This window comes from Schistocerca americana, chromosome 7, assembly GCF_021461395.2.
Source record: "Schistocerca americana isolate TAMUIC-IGC-003095 chromosome 7, iqSchAmer2.1, whole genome shotgun sequence".
In the NCBI taxonomy this organism is placed as follows: Eukaryota; Metazoa; Arthropoda; class Insecta; order Orthoptera; family Acrididae; genus Schistocerca; species Schistocerca americana.
In genome coordinates, this window is record NC_060125.1 from 245,338,803 (window position 1) to 245,359,439 (window position 20,637).

The following is a 20,637-nucleotide window of genomic DNA, read 5'->3' on the forward strand; positions in this document are numbered from 1 at the left end:
GATTTGTCGACCTGGAAAAAGCGTTCGACAATATAAAATGGTGCAAACTGTTCGAGATTCTGAAAAAAGTAGGGGTAAGCTATAGGGAGAGACGGGTCGTATACAATATGTGCAACAACCAAGAGGGAATAATAAGAGTGGACGATCAAGAACGAAGTGCTCGTATTAAGAAGGGTGTAAGACAAAGGTGTAGCCTTTCGCCCCTACTCTTCAATGTGTACATCGAGGAAGCAATGATGGAAGTAAAAGAAAGGTTCAGGAGTAGAATAAAAATACAAGGTGAAAGGATATCAATGATACGATTCGCTGATGACATTGCTATCCTGAGTGAAAGTGAAGAAGAATTAAATGATCTGCTGAACGGAATGAACAGTCTAATGAGTACACAGTATGGTTTGAGAGTAAATCGGAGAAAGACGAAGGTAATGAGAAGTAGTAGAAATGAGAACAGCGAGAAACTTAACATCAGGATTGATGGTCACGAAGTCAATGAAGTCAAGGGATCCTGCTTCCTAGGCAGTAAAATAACCAATGACGGACGGAGCAAGGAGGACATCAAAAGCAGGCTCGCTATGACAAAAAGGCATTTGTGGCCAAGAGAAGTCTACTAATATCAAATACCGGCCTCAATTTGAGGAAGAAATTTCTGAGGATGTACGTCTGGAGTACAGCATTGTATGGTAGTGAAACATGGACTGTGGAAAAAACCGGAACAGAAGAGAATCGAAGCATTTGAAATGTGGTGCTATAGACGAATGTTGAAACTTAGGTGGACTGATAAGGTAAGGAATGAGGAGGTTCTACGCAGAATCGGAGATGAAAGGAATATGTGGAAAACACTGATAAGGAGAAGGGACAGGATGATAGGACATCTGCTAAGACATGAGGGAATGACTTCCATGGAACTAGAGGGAGCTGTAGAGGGCAAAAACTGTAGAGGAAGACAGAGATTGGAATACGTCAAGCAAATAATTGAGGACGTAGGTTGCAAGTGCTACTCTGAGATGAAGAGGTTAGCACAGGAAAGGAATTCGTGGCGGGCCGCATCAAACCAGTCAGTAGACTGATGACCAAAAAAAAAAAAAAAAAAAAAAAGAGGAGTGAGATTTTTATCTTGGGTATAATTTACGGGAATCTGCTGTAAACAATTTCGATTAATCCATATGAGCACTGTAGTAATCTGACACTGTGGCAGTTTCAAGTCTTTGAGAGTCAGCTTTGATTTCAACCAATGGGGATCCTTAGGGGGTTGTTTCTGACGGGGTCTTCCAGGTTCGGAAGAGAATTTGCCACTGCTACGTTACTACATAACATTCTAGTCTGAGTGCTGGGACAGTCGGATGCTTCAAGTGGATCTGTATCTTCATAGAAGATTGCTTTCATCTGGTGAAGATTCACGCTGTTGTGTAGAGCCTACAATGAATAAAGAATCTGCTTAGATCATTTCAACTTACTAGCCGTGATGAAGTGTACTTGTGGCAAGGGTAGATCGGTATTGCTACGTCAGAATCAATCCGTTCGGAGGAATGGGGCTGTGGATAGGAAATGTAAGCTCCTAGGTTGGTAGTACGAGGGCGAGTCAAATGAAAACCTTAAATTTTTAATAACAAATCGAAATTTCGCGCCGTTATCCTGTAAGTTGGTAAGCGTGCCACAAACAGCGCGCAGAATGGCCTGTAGATGGCATAATAGTGCAGATGCACACATACTGTCGCAGTATCAGTATAAAGATGGCCGCCCCACTTGCGAGTTGCACCAGGGAAAAACAGTGTCCTGTTATTCGGTTTTTGCGTAGTGAAGGTGTGAAACCTATTGAAATTCATCGACGAATGAAGGTTCAGTACGGCGACGCATGTTTGTCACAGCAGCAAGTCTACGAATGGAGTAGGAAGTTCGCAAATGGTGTGACTTCAGTGGAAGATGCTCCTCGTCCAGGTCAGGCACAACGAGTTGTGACTCCACAGAACATTGCAGCAGTTGAAGCCATAGTGAAGGAAAACCGCCGAGTGACACTGAATGACACTGCAGCATTTTTACAGATTAGTCATGGGTCAGCACACCACATTGTGCATGATGTGCTACAGTTTCACAAAGTGTCTGCAAGATGGGTGCCGCGGCAGCTGACTCCTGAAATGAGAGAACAACGTGTTGATGACGAACTTCTTCGGCGCCTTGAACGAGAAGGTGATGGCTTCCTTGCAAGAATCGTTACTGGGGACGAAACCTGGTTTCATTTACACCAACCGGAAATGAAGAGAGCGAGCAAGGAATGGCGCCATTCCCCATCACCAAAACCAAAGTAGTTTCGAACAGAACAATCAGCAGGGACAGTTATGCTGACTCTCCTTTGGGACGAAAAAGGGGTCATTTTGGAGAATTACATGCCTAGAGGGACCACTGTCACCAGCGCATCATACACAGATCTCCTAAAAAAGCATCTGCGGCGTGCAATTAAATCAAAGCGACGTGGACTGCTGTCAGCAGGTGTCCTTTTGCAACATGACAATGCAAGGCCCTGCATTGCCCGTACAACAGTTGCAACAATCACAGACCTCCATTTTGAGTGTCTTCCTCATCCATCATACTCAGCAGACCTTGCCTCTAGTGATTTCGATATGTTTGGAGCTCTCAAAGACACAATGGGAGGAAAGAAGTCCTGTTCTGATGAAGAGGTACGCCACGCGGTGCATGAGTGGTTGAGCGGACTACCAAAAGAATTTTTTTCTAAATGAATTTATGCACTTTGTAAGCGCTGGAGGACTTGCATTGAGTGTGGGGGAGATAATGTTGAAAAGAGATACAGCTTTGTGCCACTTCAGCACAATAAATAATATTTTAAAAAATATTTAAGTTTTCCATTTGACTCACCCTCGTATGTAGCTGAACGGATCGTGAGTATGGTGTTGTAGCTTATTACTTTACATCGTAACAGTGAAAATTCAGGGGTATTACCCATTCCTGAAGTAAGAGAAATAGCTTTCAGTTGCTCAGAATTGGTGAGAATTGTTTGTTCCATGTGCATATCATGTCTAAAGCTTGCATGTGCAGTTTTAAGTATCCCTGCGATGCGGTAAAGTTAGTTACTTGAATTCAGTGACAATACGCAGTGTCCAGTCAGACGAATGTGGCGACCTGTCAAAAACCTGAATAAACACCTTTTGCAATGCGAACCGCTGCAACACGTACGGGCAGAAATCAGAGAGGTTGTGGGAGCTACTGAGAAGGATCGGGATCCATGTTGACTCCAATGACATTGTCAGTTGCAGTAGCTTCTAGGTTGAGGATCCACGGTGCGAGCAGCTCGATCGAGTTGGTCCCATAGATTCCAGATTTGTTGTAGATCCAGAGAGTGTGGTAAACTCATGCTGGTCCTCTTAGGATCACACGCGTACATGGCGAACTGTCCCACGTGTGGGATTTTCTTGCTGGCAGAAGCCTAGGCGCCGAAATATAACAAATTGCATATAGGGATAGACGTGATCCCCAAGGACAGATGCACACTTGTGTTGACCCATTGTGTCTTCCTGAATGACGATATCATCCACAGAAGGCCACGAAAGGACTCCCCAGATCACAACGCTCCCACCTCCGGCCTGGATCCTGCACATTGTCCAACGGTCATTTGTCCGATGGTGATATAATGTAATTCATCTGATGAGTGTACCTGTCATCATTCAGTGAACGTTCAGTCGCGGCATTGGAGTGCAGATTTCAGACTTCGTCGCTGATAAACAGTTTTCAAGGGTACATGAATCAAAGACCCAAAAGCAGGGACGTTCGCTGAACGCTCGTTGAAGAGACACTCTTGATAGCCCCTTGGTTCATCTTGGCGGTCAATTCCTCTACTGTTGCATGCATATTCGCCCTTACACATATCTTCAGCCGTTGTTCACTACTGTCATCTATGGTCCGTGCTGCACCATAGTTGCTTTGGCGCCAGTTTTGGGTAGTGCCATTTTGGCACGCACGGTATACCTTAACCACAGTGCCATGCTAACAGTTTACAGACTTAGCCGTTTCGGAAATGTTTGCACCCTTGACATGAAAGCCAATGATCAAGCCTTTTTCAATGTTAGCTACATCGCTCCGCTTCCGCATTATGACAACGATTGCATCGTTTCCCGCGTCCCTCCGACAATTTTCTTAAACCCTTCACCTGCCGTTTGTGGTTGGTTATTGAACGTCGTTGCCGAACATAGGCGGTGGTCACGTTAATATCAGTGGACCATGTCACTGCTAATTAACTTGTTATGGAGTTATTTCACGATGAACCTTATCAATTCTCAATGGAACGTGCCATGCAGCATGCGCCACGTCTTGTTAGTCTCCATTACCACGCTGAGTATATCAGAAAACAGACTATGGAGCATGATCTCAGAAAATACTGATACTAAACTACACCTCTCTGCATGCCACTAACTTTCAGGTGCTGATAAAAGTAGGCCGACGAATTCTGTGGTACGCATTTCTGTGCGTCAGACGTTGTGCTACGTCACATCCGGATGTTATATAAGAATGAGAATCAGAATTTTCTTACATACATAATTGATTTAATTATGATTGCGTGTGAAATTAATGAGTACAGTACCGAGCAGACATTCACATGGCAAAGCTGGACGCTACAAGCGGAAATATAACGAATCTTCTATTTTTGCACCGTCATTACAAGTCGGTACTCATTAATTATTACACAAATCTGACGTACGCAGGACCATTTCTTTTCGTTGTGCAGAATTTATGAAAGTATTGTAAAGTACAATATTTCTGGTTTACTTATTCTAGGATTAAAGACAACTGTGTAAGTGGAAATGACATGTTTAATGTCGCAATTTCATCACAAAAATACACGCTTTTACACAGTTTGCAAAGTGACAACAAAAAAATAGTTCTCAGGGTAACGCATCTCGTCAGCATCAAAAAGTGAAATAATCCTAGACACAGCAATATTAAATATTAAATCTCAGAAGATTAAATTATCCGAAACACGACAATATTAAAGTTTAGCTAGAAGTTTCTTTACAAAATAGTTCCTACACTTCCGCTATGATGTTGGTCAGTACTACGAAAATCGTCCGATTCCGGTTCGGCACTATTTTTAGGATGACAATCAAGTCTACGGTGGATAGTTAGTTATGTGACAAATTCAGCAAAAGATTACCCAAGGTCGCTAGAGTTTACAGAGGACGCAACCTGGTGAACCAACTAGTTTACACCTCTGCACGCGGTATTTACCTTAAGCTGAGATGAGCTGTCGTCTGCTAGGCCGCTCTCTTCCGCTGAAATTCTCATAAAACTAATTACACCTTTGCTGAATATTCCAGCAGAAACTTTACATACTTTTCTCGTTATGCGAGAGAACATGTACTCATCCCCAGTCTTAGAGTGTGGCGATATATACGCACATAGTTGGAGCAGCGTGCATATTATAATACTCTCTCAGTGCTCGCAAGAACAATTAACTATCTGGCTGGTTCGTTTCTCCACAGTTGGAGCTAAACGATGCTACAGCTAATTTCTAGCTGGATATCAGCTGCTGTGAAAGCAGTGTTCACACAGATCACTCCCCTGCGTCCTACAGAGCGCTATGCGCTCCATTCTGCACTTGACGCCAGTTCAGAGAAGAGTCCACGACAATTTCCGTCTTGTCATACTCATAGCAGAACTATCTCCCCGCCTGGATTCTTTCATTGCCGGCCGGTGTGGCCGTGCGGTTAAAGGCGCTTCAGTCTGGAACCGCGTGATCGCTACGGTCGCAGGTTCGAATCCTGCCTCGGGCATGGATGTGTGTGATGTCCTTAGGTTAGTTAGGTTTAATTAGTTCTAAGTTCTAGGCGACTGATGACCTCAGAAGTTAAGTCGCATAGTACTCAGAACCATTTGAACCATTTTTGATTCTTTCATTCTTCAGGCCACAGCTTTTTTCGACCATTAAGAGCGTTCCTCTTATTTTGTGGAAACTCTCTCTAGCAATCGCAAGGTCCCTACCATTAAACTGTGTCGAAACTTTGGCTCTTTTCTCCTTCCTAGTGCGTTTCCGAGAATCAGACATTTTGTGCCCGTTCCAGACACCTAGATGCGTACATTGACTCTCTGACGTGTGCACCATTCGCTGGACACATGACTGAAAATGCATCACTAGTCTGGTTTCGTATCCATTTGGAATTAATTCCGAAATGCAGTTTTCTAAAAGCTTTCTTTCCTGTCCTCCCTCAGATGGGCCCATCTAAGTCACCTGATCAGTTGACTTTCCACCTGAGACACCCGTTTACGTGGTTTCTGGGGTACCTCTTGTGGCGTGGCCTTCCCTCTGCGTAGTCCCTCTGAATTCCAAATTAAAACGCATCTTGCTGCTTGTTTCACCTTCCATTCAAACATGCATTAGAGGAATGGTGCGTTAATTACCATCAATTTAATGTCATCCCTATTTGCTTTGCATACTGCTAGGCAAATTTGCTCATTACCGCCAAATTAAGTTAGGTGCCATATTCACCTTCCTGTTGCGATGTTTAAAGCTCTCATGTAAGGTGTGAGTCTGACCCACATTTATTCTACCACCCTACAGTATGTGTCTGAGTGATAATTTCTATCAACTTTTCGAATTAGGCAGCGCTTCGAAATTATTTTTCTTGGGCTTCACAACTGCATGTTTTGCATATCTTGCATGTTTCATGTCTTGATTATTATTATTATTTTTTTATCAATAATTACAGATTTCTATAGTTGTATATATAAGTTTGAATGTAGCTGTATTGCGTTGATGTACTGGTGGATATTGTGTGGTATGACTACTGTAGTTGATAGTATAATTGGTATAATGTCAACGTTATCCTGATGCCACATGTCCTTGACTTCCTCAGCCAGTTGGATGTATTTTTCAGTTTTTTCTTCTGTTTTCTTCTGTATATTTGTTGTATTGGGTATGGATATTTCGATTAGTTGTGTTAATTTCTTCTTTTTATTGATGAGTATGATGTCAGGTTTGTTATGTGGTGTTGTTTTATCTGTTATAATGGTTCTGTTCCAGTATAATTTGTATTCATCATTCTCCAGTACATTTTGTGGTGCATACTTGTATGTGGGAACGTGGTGTTTTATAAGTTTATGTTATAAGGCAAGCTGTTGATGTATTATTTTTGCTACATTGTCATGTCTTCTGGGGTATTCTGTATTTGCTAGTATTGTACATCCGCTTGTGATATGATCTACTGTTTCTATTTGTTGTTTGCAAAGTCTGCATTTATCTGTTGTGGTATTGGGATCTTTACTAATATGCTTGCTGTAATATCTGGTGTTTATTGCTTGATCCTGTATCGCAATCATGAATCCTTGCGTCTCACTGTATATATTGCCTTTTCTTAGCCATGTGTTGGATGCGTCTTGATCGATGTGTGGCTGTGTTAGATGATACGGGTGCTTGCCATGTAGTGTTTTTTTTTTCCAATTTACTTTCTTCGTATCTGTTGATGTTATGTGATCTAAAGGGTTGTAGAAGTAGTTATGAAATTGCAATGGTGTAGCCGATGTATTTATATGAGTGATTGCTTTGTGTATTTTGCTAGTTTCTGCTAGTTCTAGAAAGAAATTTCTTAAATTGTCTACCTGTCCATAATGTAGGTTTTTTACGTCGGTAAATTCCCTTCCTCCTTCCTTTTTGCTTAATGTGAATCTTTCTGTTGCTGAATGTATGTGATGTATTCTATATTTGTGGCATTGTGTTCGTGTAAGTGTATTGAGTGCTTCTAGGTCTGTGTTACTCCATTTCACTACTCCAAATGAGTAGGTCAATATTGGTACAGCATAAGTATTTATAGCTTTTGTCTTATTATTATTATTATTATTATTATTATTGATATTCTGAAAGGAATGTAAAGGCTACGATTTTGTGTTAAACTTATATTATGCATACTTATTTTTTTCTATATTTGTCGAGATATGTAAAAATGTCTATGTATGTAAATAAATTCTCATACCGCTACTGATCTCTCCGGAATTCTTCTTATATAAGCAGCACAACCTGCTGTGCCAGAAAAAGAAGGGAAACATCGGAAAAATACTCCTGCCTCAGCATAAAAATACAAATACGCTCGTCTTTACAAGATTCCGAAAGAAAAATGGGGAACCGGCTGGCTTAATCCTCACTCCGCCTTCTTCATAAAAAATTTTGACATGGGCACAAGGGAATATCCTCGCTCATTTTTATGCTGAAAGACAGTAGCAGAAAGACAGTGGTGTTGGAAGAGAGAGGAGACGGTACCAATAGGTGAGGAGACAGTTATGGTGGGAGAGAGAATGTGTCAGTGAAAGAGAGAGAAAGATGGATGAAGACAACAACAGTGTGAGCCGAAGAGAGAGGAGGTATTGATGGTCACGGGTAGATAGACGCAATAACTGGGAATGACAGATGGACAGAGACAGAAGCACTCGGAGAAAAAGACAGAAGACAATGGTGATGAAGAATACAGATGAGTGGGGGCCTTACATTGGCTGAGGGGGTGTCTGGATCCTCCTAGACCAACGAACTCTTATATGTAGGTATAGGGGAGTGCGCATTTTGAATCGGAATTTTAAACAAGTGAGTGTAGGGGAGAAAAATAAGTTGGACCTCCCAGGATATTCAGCTGCCGAGGTACGGTTACGATAGTGACTGTGGGAAAGAATGGCAAAAGGAGATAGAGTAAATGAGAGAGGGGACATTGGTAGTGGGATGTGGTGTAAATCAATGAAAGAGACATACATAGAATGTGACAGTAAGACAAACTTGCTGAATATGAAGGCTTAACTACAAGGAGAAACTGGTTAAAAGGATTTATAATACTCTGTTTTAAAACAGCGCGAATATGTTGGCATGCCAAAAGTTTTGTTGGGGAAGGTGGGATGAGAATTGAGGTCCCTGGTTCCTCACTTTTCTGTCAGAGCCGATTAAACAGGTACATTTTCGCCTTTTTTTGTGCCCCGATGGCAGAACTATTCTGCTGATTTTAAACATATTTGACTCAGATAACATACTCCCCAGCAATTTCTAGTTGACGAATAAAATTGACAGGAAATGGAGCTTTACACTTAAAATAGATCGGTAGTCCGTGTCCGGTGACGGGAAGCACAAGAAAAAGACTTATAGTTGAAATCGTCTTTCCGTCAAGTCGAAATCACTTCATACCGTCAAAAATTCCATTAACCGTGATTTTAAAATTCTTTGCGATATAGCAAACCGGGATGCCATGGGTTCGACTGCGCGGCGTTGGGAATTTGTTGCGACGGATTATCGGGTGTGAAAGATTAATGTTAATTCCTATCAGCTTTCTACTAATAAATTATTATATGAAGTTCGTATAAAATAATAACGTGACAGACATTTCTTTGTTTTCGTTTCTTACGTAGTGGCCCCTTTGCTGTGCTGCAGCTCAGATACCCAGCCGTCACTGTATAATTACTGGGCTAAACGTATTTAGGACAGAATTTTGGCTGACCGTTATTTGAGCTTTAAGTCTCGTCTGTTCCGCGGTCGGTGCGTGAGATTGCAGTTACAATTACGTAATTGCAGTATCATTAATTCTATCCCGACGTGGTTGAATTCACTGTCATTTTACTTTTATGGTCATACAACGAATTTATTTGAGTGAGTACTAATGTTGGCCCTATCACGTCGCAATAGTGCTTGTATAACTTCTTACAATTAGAATCAGTCACTTGCTTTTCACCTAGTCTTATCACAGCTCGCTTTCCTAAAATAAGTAATGCGTTGTTATACTTTTAACACGATAATTAAAATACAATCCGCGACGACTCACTCTGACACAGACTACTGGCGCGTAGCCGAGACTAAGCTAAGAACGAGGCTATAATTAGCGATAGGAACAACCAAATGAAAACAACCAATTCAGTCTGTCATTGGAAAACAATCAAGCCCTTCTCTTCTGCCTTCACGTTATCGGTTCCATTACTCATCCATTCTTTAGAGAGAAAATGGTCTACGGCATTAACTAAATGAAAACAATGGACACGATATCTTTTTTTCTTTCTTTTTTTGGATGACGCTGCCACGAATTCTTCTCCTGTATCAACCTTTCCATCTCAGAGTAGCAATTTCAACTTCCATCCTCAATTAATGGCTGGATGTATTCCAATCTCTGTCTTCTTCTACAGTTTTTACCCTCTGCAGCTCTTTCTGGTACCATGAAAGTGGTGCCCTGATGCCTTACAAGATGTCCTATCATCCTGTTCCATTTTCTTGACAGTGTTTTTTATGTAGTCCTTTCCTTGCCCATTCTGCGGAGAGTCTTCTCATTCCTTACCTTAGCAGTCAACCTAATTTGCAACATTCTTCTCTAGCAACACGTCTCAAATTCTTCGCTTTTCTGCTGTTCCCGTTTTCCGCAGTCCATGTTTCAGTACCGTTACAGTACTGAGCTTCGAAGTACACTCTCAGAAATTTTTTCCTCCAGGTAAGGTCTACATTTTATTCTTATAGCCTTCTGTAGCCAGGAATGACCTTTTTACCAGTACTAGTCTGCTTTTTATGTCCTCCTTGCTATCTGATGTTAAGCTTCCGGTTTTCTCATTTCTGCTACTTCTCATTTAGTCTTTTTTCTATCTCCCCTATATCCATGTTCTCTACTCATTAGACTGTTCATTCCGTTCCACACATTCTGTAATTCTTCTTCACTTTCACTTACGTTAGTAATGTTATCACCGAATGTTACCACTCATACCCTTTCACACTGAATTTTAATCTCACTCTTCAAACTTCCTGTTATTTCACTTATTGCATAGTCGACGTATAGACCTAACAATATTAGCAAAAGACTATATTCCTGTCTTACACCCTTTCTAATCCCAGTACCTCATTCTTCGTCTCCCATTCTTATTTTTCCCTCTTGGTAACGTTCTTTCTTAACTGATTATCCCTATTTTTCTCAAAATTCCGAACATCTTGGAACCTTTGACATTGTCGAACGCTTCTTCGAGGTCGACAAATTTTATGAACGTGTCTTGATCATTGTTCGCCTTGCTTCCGTTATCAATTCCAACGTCAAAACTGCCTCTCTCGTGCCTTCATCTTTCCTGAAGCAAAAATGATCGTCATCTAACAGGACCTCAATTTTTGCTTCCCATCTTCTGTATATTATTATTACAAGCAACTTTGACGCTTAAGCCGTTAGGGTGACTGTGCGATAATTCTCGCACTTGTAGGCTCTTACAATCTTCGGAATTGTATAGATGACGTATTTCCGAAACTCTGATGGTATATCGCCAGTTTCATACGTTCTACATACCAACGTGAATAAGCGTTTCGTGGCCACTCCCCAACCGAATCTAGAAATTCCGATGAAATGTTGCCTGTCCCTTCACTATTATTTTTTCTTAGATCTTCCAAACCTCTTTTAAATTCTGATTCTAATACTGGATCTCCTATTAACTTTCTGTCGATTCCTGTTTCTTCTTCCATCACGCCATCAGATAAATCCCCCCTCTTATATGGGCGTACAGTGTACTCTTTCCAATGTATGCGCTCTCTCCTATGCATTTAAAAGTGGTACTACCATTGTACTCTTAATCTTACCACCCTTGCTTTTAATTTCACGGGAGATTGCTTTGCCTTTTCTGTATGCTGCTTCAGTCCTTCCGACAATCATTTCTTTTTTGATTATTCACTCTTTCATGTAGTCATTTCGTCTTAGCTTACTTGTACTTCCTATTTATTTCATTTGTAGGTGGCTTGTATCTCTGAATCCTAAATTTCCCTGAAAATTTATGTATTTCCTTATTCCGTTCATCAGTTAAAGTATTTCTTCTGTTATCCATGGTTTCTTCACAGTTCTCTCCCTTGTACGTATGTTTTTCTTTCCAACTTATTTGACTGGTGTATTTAGGCATGTCAGTTTCTCTTCGCGTAACATCTTAGTAAGATGTTCACTGTCGCTATATCTTTTGCCTCAGAGAACATCAAGTGTAAATCTTCATTCCTTAATGTTTCCGTATCCCACTTCTATGTACGTTGATCTTTCCTGACTAGTCTCTGATTTCGGAATATCTGCCTAACAATGACAATTGGAATCTTCCCGTATTCCCGGCCTATTCCTAGTATACCTCCTCCTCTTTCAATTCTTGAACGGAGTATTCGCTATTACTAGCTGTAAATTACTGTAGAACCTAGACATTCACCTCTCTCATGGATACTCTGGTACCGCGCGCTGCGGAATTTGAATCCGCGCCAGACGTCATGGACGTCGAAGACCCCTAGAGGTCTCTGCACCGTAAGCTGTGGCGGCGCGCGCCTCCTGGCCCGCTTTTAATGTGGGGGCGCCACGGTGGAACACGTGGTCCCAGCGGCCAATAGCGGCGCTCCCGAGAGGGTACTTAAGCGCCGGCCACTCCCTCATCCAGCCTCCCGTCCCCCACGTGGAGCCTCTATGATCTCATTCCTTTCCCCATCTGCTCCTATTCCTCGAACATATCCGCTTCCTCTACACCTCCCGCCCTCTTGAACCCCTTCACTCCCTGGTTGCTCCTCTCCTCTCCCATCCCCACCCCCTGCCACGTTTTCACCGTTGTGTCCCCCCTACCCTCCATCTCTACACCCTACATCTCCTTTACCAAGGTGATCAACTCCCCCTCCCAGATGATGCCCTCTATCCCTCCATTTATCCCTCCTAACAACTCTGATCCTCACTCCCCCTCCTTTCCTCTGTCCTTTCCCTGGGCTCCCTCTTCCCCCCTTCCGTCCTGTTTTGTCTCCACTAAACCTCTCCCTACCTCCCTACTCCCCCCCCCCCCCGAGTCCTTTTGTATTCCCCTCCTCTGCCTACCCCACTCCCTGTCGCGTCTGCCCAGCGCCCCCCACTCCTCTTATGGGTCCTAATCCTCCATCAGCTCCTTTCCTGGCTCCCCCCCTTTTTTTATTTTCCTGTCAACTGTCCGGTTTCCCCCCACCTGCTCTCGGCTGTGGTATGTCACATTTGCCAACTTTTTAGTGCAGTGTTCCAGTGACTGTTCAGTGTTATTCGTCTTTCTCGTGTTGCGAACAGAAACCATGCTGTCGCTGGGTGTGAATTTTATGTCTTTTGCAAACAGAAACCAGACTGTCGCCGTGTTTTTTTTTATTGTCTGTCTATTGTTTTACCTGTCTGCTTTGTATGTATTTTCTTAGCGTCATCATCCCTCTGTTCTTTGTTTTAAGTTCCACGATTTCTTTTCGCCATGTTACTCTTTAAGTCTCCGATTTTATCGCCTGTTTTTATTATTTATTCTCTTCATCTTTCTAACAAAGTCTGTAGGCTAAAGAGCGGCATACTAAGCTGCTGCCAGCCCACCCCCTTCGGGGGGGAATTGAAATTCAATTAAAAAAAAAAGGGCTCATCCAGTGCCCCCATCTGCCCTAGGCTATGGTGTGTCCTCTTTGTGTCGACATGTTAGTGCAGTGTTTACAGTGAGTGTTCAGTGTTGCTTGTCTTTTCCGAAGTGTTGCAGACGGCCATCATACTGTTGGTGGCTGTGATTTTATATCTCTTGCGCACAGAAACCAGACTGTCGCCATGTTTTTTAATTGTCTATCTACTATGTTACCTGTCTGCAGCCTGTGTATTTTATTCGCTTTGCCAACCATTTGCTTTATGTTTTAGCTTTCCACAGTTTTCCGCCGTTTTACAATTTAAGTTCTCGTTTTATCGCCTGCTTTTATTGTTTCTTAACTTCTCATTACGTTTTAAAAAGTCTGTAGGCTGCAGAGCAGTGTAATAAGCTGCTGCCAGCCCTCCCCCTTCGGGGGGAATTGAAATACAATAAAGGAAAAAAAAGGCTCAGCTCATCTCGCTTACGTCGGTTTACACCTCGCTTGCGCTAGACTGCTTTCTTCCTGGTTCGTGTACGAGTTTGTTTCCTTGTGACTCTGTTGTTCGGTCTTGTTGTATTCGTTCTGTGCTTCGCTGGTCGTGTCCGTCCTCTTCTGTTGTGTTGTTGTTCGTGGGCCTCTCCGCGGGTCCCGCCGCGCCTTCCGTCAGTGCTACCCCGCAACCGTCCTGGTCGCAGTTACAACAGATACTAGCCGCGGTCTAGGCCGTACTTTCAAATACGCACCGCCTGATACGCCGCCGCGTTTCCTATAGTCGCCACCACTGCAGGAGGGCGCTGCAACGAGCGACTACACCGCTGCCAATGAGATGCAAGCATCCCCTCTCCGGAACTCCAGTGGTGGGTGCACATAAGTTCCGACATTAGTTCACCGACCCCATTTTATGTGTTTGCCAGTTGAACCACATTTACACACTTTCGTGGTGGCCAGGGCTCGACTCTTCTGAACAGACATTGTATTGAAGAGTGACAGATCTTTAAATCTTTTGTGTCTGTATATGGTTCTATATTCTGATGTGCTGTTAGAAACTGGCGGTACAACTTCACCATCAAGTTAGGTTTATTTTTTACTGTTTAGTATTACATGGATAATAAATGAATATCTTAATTCTCTGTTCATGCACAGCATCTGCTCCTCGCTCTTGTATACCCTAAACGACGACACAGCTTGCAGCGAAGGCGTAACGGTGGGCAGGAGGAAACAGGACAGTTTTCACAATACGGAATGGACAACTGTATTCAGACAACACAATACAAACTGTGAATCACATTGCAAATTAGTTACAAGTCAGCGCTTTCTCAACTAAATACCGAAGCGTCTGTCACGCTGCTTGGTCAACCCCCTAACCAAACGTCAATTCTGCCGTTCATCGCCTATAACGGAACAGGACTTCAGTGGTTGGAACGTGCCGCTTAACTGCAAAATAAAAAAAATATATGACTACGAAAGTATCTTTCACTGAAGTTCACTCATGCAAGAGTCCAAATATTCTCGGCATGAATGCGTTTGATTCCTTCGGATCAGACGTACCGGACAATGTGCCTGCCACTGCCACTAAAATTTCCCATGCCGCAATTCAACAACTGTGTGACAAGTATCAACGTTAGTTCTATGGTATTCTAGTATGTGCAAAAAAATTTCAAGCTCACATTACTCTGGAAGCTAGAGTACAAAGGAAATTTGGCAGCGCACGCCTTGTGCCGCATGCATTACACGACTACGTGGCCGTAGAGACTCAGAGACTGGAATCAGTTTGTTTCTTAAACCTATTTAAGCGAATCAATAGACATCACCCTTTATAATCATTCTTAAGCCAAATGGGAAGATTCGTCTCTCTGCATATTTCACACATATGATAAATTCACAGACAGTCACTGATTCCTTCCCGCCCCCACGTATAGTGGCAATTTTCGATCGCTTCACGGGATGACAGTTCTTCTCAACAATCGATATTGCAGAAGCCTGTTTTAAATACCATTGGACGGAGAAAGAAAGAAAATTTTTGTTTTGAATACTGGTGTCGGCTTGTTTGTACCGGAAAAACATCTACCTTTCGGAAATGCTTTTGTGCATGCGTTGTTTCAAAAATTTCTCGAACGAGTAACGTCCAAGGTGCCTTCCAGGTTTAACTATTTTGAAGACTCAACTGTCTCCGGATATACATTGGTACAACACCTTAAAATTCGGACTGTCTTTCTCAGGTTTTAACTAAGACGGACCTCAAATGAAACTTGCAGAATGTTGTAATTCTTCATGCTTTCCCGGCGATCTGTTGACATCTTGGATATTCAGGAATCCAGCCGGATGTTCGCGTCGTTCTCCGCGCCGCGTCGTGTGTTCCGTCTGAGGTCCGCGCCCGCCAGAGGCGGCTACGTTGTCCCTCTCTGGTCGCTGGTGTTCCCTCCGCCGTCCACGCCCGGCCTGGCCGTCTTCTGAAGTCGAGTTCATGATCTGGGGTGTGTCAGATCTGGTCTCCAATGTCAGACACCTTGTCTCACGGCTGTTCTCTCGGTCTCCACTTCTATTTCTTGTAGAATCCCGGAGTGTCCTGCGTTGAGTTTTCACAAGCTCAAGCGCTGGATTCCAGGCAGTGCTGATTTGGTATCCCGAGTCACGGTTGATTAGATTGTCTGTGACCTTAATCTCAATGAACGACGCGAACATCCGGCTGGATTCCCGAATATCCAAGATGTTGCAGAATGTTCTTTTTTAAATGATTGAATACTTAGGACATATCATCTACTCACGTGGTGCTTGTCCTCCGACGAAACAGTTGCAAGAAATTAAGCAATTTCCATCTAAGAATTTACGTGAACTACAAGGTGTTCTTGGAAAACTGACTTAACACATAAAGTTCATTCCTAACGATGCGCCTTTTGCCGCGCCATTTAACCGCCTCAGACGTAAAAAATGTTCAGTTACAATAGACAAAAGGCTGTGACCAAGCTTTTAAAAGCTTGAAAAAGTGAATTGCTTCGTCAGCCTTGCCCTATGTACTACCATCTGCTCAAACCACTTGTGCTCGCAGTCGTTGCCTCGTCCCATGGCATCGGGGTGATTTTATCCCACAAAACTGGCAAAACAGAACGCTCCATCGGACATACTTCCAAAACTTTGAACAGTGCTGAGATTAAATAGTCAACTGAAGAAGAAAGCCCTGGCTGTAATACACACTGAAGAGGCAAAGAAACTGGTACACCTGCCTAATATCGTGTAGGGTCCCCGCGAGCACGCCGAAGTGCCGCATCACGACATGGCAGGGACTCGACTAATGTCTGAAGTAGTGCTGAAGGGAACTGATACCATGAATCGTGCAGGGCTGTCCATAAATCCGTAAGGGTACGAGAGAGTGGAGATCTCTTCTGAACAGCAAGTTGCAAGGCATCCCGGATATGCTCAATAATGTCTGGGGAGTTTGGTGGCCAGCGGAAGTGTTTAAATTCAGCAGAGTGTTCCTGGAGCCACTCTGTAGCAATTCTGGTCGTGTGGGGGTATCGCATTATCCTGCTGGAATTTCCCAAGTCCGTCGGAACGCTCAATGGACATGAGTGGCTGCAGGTGATCAGACTGGGTGCTTACGTACGTGTCACCTGTTAGAGTTGTATCTAGATATAGTAGGGGTCCCATATCACTGCAACTGCAAACTTCCCAAACCATTAGTGAGCCTCCACCTGCTTGAACAGTCCCATGCTGATATGCAGGGTCTTTGGATTCATGAGGTTGTCTCCATACCTGCACACGTCCATCAGCTCCATACAGTTTGAAACGGGACTCGCCCGACCAGTCAACATGTTTCCAGTCCAATGTCGGCGTTTACAGGCCCAGCCGAAGTGTAAAGCTTTGTGTCGTGCAGTCATCAAGGGTACTCGAGTGAGCCTTCAGCTCGGAAAGCCCATATCGATGATGTTTCGCTGAATCGTTCGCACGCTGTCACTTGTTGATGGCCCTGCATGGAAATCTGCAGCAATGTGCAGAAGGGTTGCACTTCTGTCACGTTGAACGAGTCCCTTAAGTCGTCTTTCATCCCGTTCTTGTAGGATCTTTCTCCGGCCGCAGCGACGGCGGAGATTTGCTGTTTTATCGGTTTCCTGATATTCATGGCACACTCGTCAAATTGTCGTATGGAAAAATCCTCATTTCATCGCTACCTCGGAGATGCTGTGCCCCATCGCTCGTGCGCCGACTACAAAACCATGTTCAGACTCACTTAAATCTTGATAACGTGCCATTGTAGCAGCAGTAACGGATCTAACAACTGCGCCAGACACTTGTTGTGTTACATAGGCGTTGTCCACCTGAGCGCCGTTGTCTGCCTGTATTTGAATACGCATGCCTATACCAGTTTGTTTGGAGCTTCGTGTACGTTGTCACGAGAGTTCATTACCAGTATGGCAAAAAATTTTTCCTACTCAAGGTCCATAAGCATTTGACTGCACTGCTTCATCCGTAGAAGAGCGTTCCGGCGTGCAAGGCATAAAAGCCTTAACGTTGGTTGTTATTGCTTTCAAATTACCTGTATGAAATTCTATATCGGCCGACGGCGCAACATGCAAACCTTGATTCATTGCCTCGTTCGCCTATCGGCACAGATGCAGCATTCGACGCATTGGAAGCTTCTTGTTTACATACTGACTCTTCAGGATCGCAGGCACTGGATTCATCTCCTATTGAATCACCGTGGGTTGCACAGGTCACGGGAGTATAATAAATCACAACGACTGCTAAAAAGTTAAATTTGCAAATGTTGACCGCGCTCTCAGAGATGTATTCCTGATCCTCTAGTGCGAAGATACTTTGCGCACCGCTGTAGATTATCTCAAAAATGGTTCAAATGGCTCTGAGCACTATGGGACTTAACATCTGTGGTCATCAGTCCCCTAGAACTTAGAACAACTTAAACCTAACTAACCTAAGGACATCACACACATCCATGCCCGAGGCAGGATTCGAACCTGCGACCGTAGCAGTCGCGCGGTTCCTAGATTATCTCCTCTGAATGATGTGATTCTGCTTCAAACGCCTAACGAAGAGACAAGAGTGGTCATCCCCGAGTCGTTGCAGCAGCGGGTGTTAAATCATCTACATAGGGAAATGACTGAGTATGTTCACTGGGGAACAGTTCGCCCTAATCTTGTGGCCCCAACATTTTACGTTGCTTCGTTTATCTAAGCAAACAGAACGTGTGACGGGACACTGTCGCTCTTGCGCGAACAACCAGGCCGCTCCGCGCCAGGAGTTTTTCTCCTGGACACATTATGATGCTCCATCCAACGCTTCCATATAGACTGCGCTGGGCCCTATTGACGAACACGTTGATTGTCGTTGATGCCTAGAACAAATACCCTTTTATTATCCTACTGCATTCGATGAATGCCGCTACCACTATCAGGGCGCTCGCGTCTTTTTGTACTCTCGGAGGCTTGCCACAAACAGTTGTTTGTGACAATAGACTTCCTTTTCCTTCCAAGAAATTTGTGCAATTTTGTAAACACAATGGAGTACAGCATGTCAAGAGAGCAGCATGTCTTAAACTTCAAGGTTGACATTCACATGGAGATGCCTTACTGATGTTCCTGAGTTCGTATCGTACTACGCATGCTCCTGACATTTCGCCAGAAGATCATTTGCGTGGGAGACGCCATCAGACTTTGTTGTATTTAATTCGTTCTTATCGCTCTTCTCCACCTTCTGACTTCAGCACGAAGTTTCACCCGAAATTCAGAGTCTATCGGGTGGTTATAATTAAACTTGTCCTGTTTAACACGTTATAACACGCAAATTAATTACCGTACGAGTACCAGACTTGGTAGCGATAGTGTAAAGATCATGGGGACGAGACATAATCCAGAATCAATTCAACTTAAGCATTTTAATGTGCTGCTACGTTATATCATACCATAACATACCGGTACCATTACTGCTTCAAAAGTGGCTCAGTATGGCGTCGATCAGTGTCCAGAAGAGTCTGAAAGCGCAGTATTGCATTCTGCACAGGAGAACGAAGCATGTCCGTAGGTATTCTAGCTACCTCTCTTGATACGCTGCGCTTCAGATCAACACATGTGTGAATGTTACCTGGCCAAATTCTGTCATTCAGGTAGCCCCACAACCAGAAATGGCAGGGGGGTGAGATCAGGTGATGGCGCCGGCCAAGCATTTGGAAACGATCGTCTGGTAATTCGATCGTTTCAAAATGTATTTCGGAGAAGCAGGTGAACTTAGCAACGTGCGACGGGGCTCCATCTTGAATGAAAACTAATACGTCTCTCTCCTGGAGGGTAAGTATGACACACAGGCTTCAATCCTTGCGAGAAAGTGTAGAGAGAGGTCGAGACGACGTTCTGCGTCCTGTGGAGGAAGCTGCTGTACGATATGGATCTTGTAAGAATACCTTTGAGAATGGTTCGAAGCACCTTCCATACTGTGGAACAACAACAGCACCGGTCGTCGACCTCTTCCCGGAGCGAAAACCAGTTCTCCAATTGATTCGAACTTATTTTTCATGCTTCAGCCGGCGATATTCTCGAAGTGTAGCTGCAGAGTTGCTGTTCTTTAGATAATAGTGCTTCACCAATAATTCGTCCGTTCCAATAGCTGAGAGGCCCGGGTTCGATTCCCGGCAGGGTCGGAGCATTTCTCCGCTCAGGGACTGGGTGTTGTGTTGTCTTCATTACCATTTCAGCATCATCAGTGGAGGGCAACGGGAAAACTACCACTGGAATCACTTCCCTAGACGCTCATGCGGTGGAACTCTCTGACGAGGCTTCCCCCATCCCTTACGGCAGAACACAAAGCTTAGTTACCAATAATGCCCTGCTCCTTTTGCCCAACCTCATGTCGAAATGTGAATAAGTGCACTGCGACATGTCAGGTGTGTGAAACTAAGAATCACGATGACTGATCACGGCAGCTGGTGGCCGTAGTTGGAACTGGACGCTGGCGCTGTGACACATGGAAATCATGCTTACTCTAGACATTAATGCCACCAAGTTTGGTACTCGCACGGTAATTAGTTTCCGTGTTGTGATGTGTTAAATAGGGAAAGTTGAATTATAACCACCCGACGTATCGAGTGTACAACAAGCCACATTTGTGGGTATCATGCGCTGTTCTCAGATCAGTTGGCAGAACGCAGTATACTACCTGTGGCAGCAAAGGCACGCTTCAGAGCCACCAAACCAGTTACGAGTCCGTGAATTCCTGCTGTAGATCAAATCGCTTCAGACAGCCGGCCGCCGCAGCGCAGCCTCCTACGCAGCATACCGAGCGGGTGCTTCCACCCAACGGCC